The following is a 2,500-nucleotide window of genomic DNA, read 5'->3' as shown; positions in this document are numbered from 1 at the left end:
TGTTGTGAAAAATATGACTACACCTCCACATGGAATTTTCTTTATATTATACATATCTACTTTACATTACGATAGACAGACTGATAGATAAATAACAAAAATATCCAAATAGACAGATATAGATATAGATACATACACACACATATACATTCCCTCCCCTCCCCCCCCTTCTCTCTATCACCCTACCCCCCCAACCTACCCTTCTCATCCCCCCCTCCTCACCCCTCCCCCCCCTTTTCACTTACCCATCTTCCTCAATGAATCAAAAAAAAAAAAAAAAAGAAAAAGAATCAATTATAGCCTTTTCTTCGCCCCACACGTCAGGTTCTATAAATAGTCACGATCTCTATGTCTCAAGAAGTCACTGTTTGAGGCTCCGGTTCGAGACGACCGTTTTTTTTTTTTGTTTTTTTTTTTGTTTTGTTTTGTTTTCTTTTCCTTTTCTTGACGTGTCTTTTGTTATCGAATGTTGGAAGAGTGGATAGATAGATAGATAGATAAATAGATAGATAGATAGATAGATAGATAGATAGATAGATATGTTGATTTATGGCAAGATAGATAGGGTGAGTTGATGGTTCGATAGATAGACATATAGATAGATAGATAGATAGACATATAGACATATAGATAGATAGATAGATAGACAGATAGATAGATAGATAGGTTGATTTTTAGCGGGATGGAGAGGGTGTGTTGATGGTTCGATAGATATATAGGTAGGTAGTTAGTTAGATAGATAGACATATAGATAGATAGATAGATAAATAGATAGATAGATAGACATATAGATAGATAGATAGATAGAAAAATAGATAGATAGATAAGTTAATTTATAGCAAGATGGATAGGGTGTATGGATTGTTGGATAGATATGCATTTAGATAGATAGATAGACTGACAGACATAGATCGATAGATAGATAGATAGATAGACAGTTCGATAGATAAAAGGTTGTGTTTGTCTGTCATATATTTAGTATGTGCGTGTGTGTGTTTGTGTGTGTGTGTGTGTGTGTGTGTGTGTGTGTGTGTGTGTGTGTGTGTGTGTGTGTGTGTGTGTGTGTGTGTACATGTCTATTTATCTGTCTATTTATCTAGCTATCTGTCTATCTATATGTCTGTCTATCTATCTGTCTATTTATCTATCTTTCTATCTATCTATCTATCCTTCCATCCATCTATCTAACTATTATCTATTATATCTGTTAGAAGAGAAGAAAGGGGAACGATATGATGATAAAATAAAAGTGATAAATAAGAAAATTTGAGAATAAGGACAGAAAGAAAGGAAAATGGTGAGGAATAAACGAAGAAGAAGAAACAGAAGAAGAAGAAGAAGAAGAAACAAAAGAAGAAAAGAAGAGGAGAAGAAGAAACAGAAGAAGAAGAAGAAACAGAAGAAGAAGAAGAAACAGAAGAAGAAGAAGAAACAGAAGAAGAAGAAGAAACAGAAGAAGAAAAAGAAACAGAAAAAGAAGAAGAAACAGAAGAAGAAGAAGAAACAGAAGAAGAAAAGAAGAGAGGAGAACAAGAATACGAACAATAAAAGGCAATTGAAAATAAACCACGATGAAAGCACAGATACAACAAACAATAGACGAATGAAGACAGACGAAGGCGAAAGGGGCGGAGTCTCGCGTGGGCGTGGGTGGAGTGTGGGCGTGGCTAGTCAGGACGTTCCATAGAGGGCGGGTGTTAAGGTTTGGGTGGATGGAAGTTTCAGGAAGACCATGTTTGGAGGCGGAGGAAGAGAAACAGAGAGAGAAGCAGAAAGAGAGAGAGAGGGAGGGGGGGGGGGGGGAGAAAGAGAGAGGGAGGGAGAGAGAAGAGAGGGGGAGGGGAAGAAAGAGAGAGAGAAGGAGAAAGAGAGAGGGGGGGGGGGGAAGAGAGGGAGGGAGAAAGAGAGAGGGAGGGGAAGAAAGAGAAAAGAAGCAGAAAGAGAGAGAGGGGGAAAGAGAGACAGAGAGAGAAGCAGAAAGAGAGAGGAGGGGAAAGAAAGAGAGAGAGAAGGAGAAAGAAGAGAGAGAGGGTTGGGGAGGGGTAGAGGGAGAGGGAGAGAGAGGGAGGGAGAGAGAGAAAGAGAGAAAGAGAGAGAGAGAGAGAGAGAGAGAGAGAGAATGAAAGAGAAAGAAAGAGAGAGAGAGAGAGAGAATGAAAGAGAGAGAGAGATAATGAAAGAGAGAGAGAGAATGAAAGAGAGAGAGAGAGAATGAAAGAGAGAGAGACAGAGAGAGAAAGAGAGAGAGAATGAAAGAAAGACAGAGAGAGAGAGAATGAAAGAGAGAGAGAGATAAAAGAGGAAGAGGGATAATCAAATTAATTCAAGGTAAACACCAAAGATCTCTTAAGAAAACCTAAGACTGGGAAAAAAATAGGAAACGTGACGTCATCCCCTGATAGATAGAATAGATAGCTGAAAAGAAGAATAGATAGATTGATGAATAGACCCATGTATTGATAGACAGATTGATGGATAGATAGATGGGTAGATATACAGA

Source organism: Penaeus chinensis, chromosome 29 (genome assembly GCF_019202785.1).
Source record: "Penaeus chinensis breed Huanghai No. 1 chromosome 29, ASM1920278v2, whole genome shotgun sequence".
NCBI classification, from domain to species: domain Eukaryota; kingdom Metazoa; phylum Arthropoda; class Malacostraca; order Decapoda; family Penaeidae; genus Penaeus; species Penaeus chinensis.
This window is presented reverse-complemented; position numbering follows the sequence as displayed.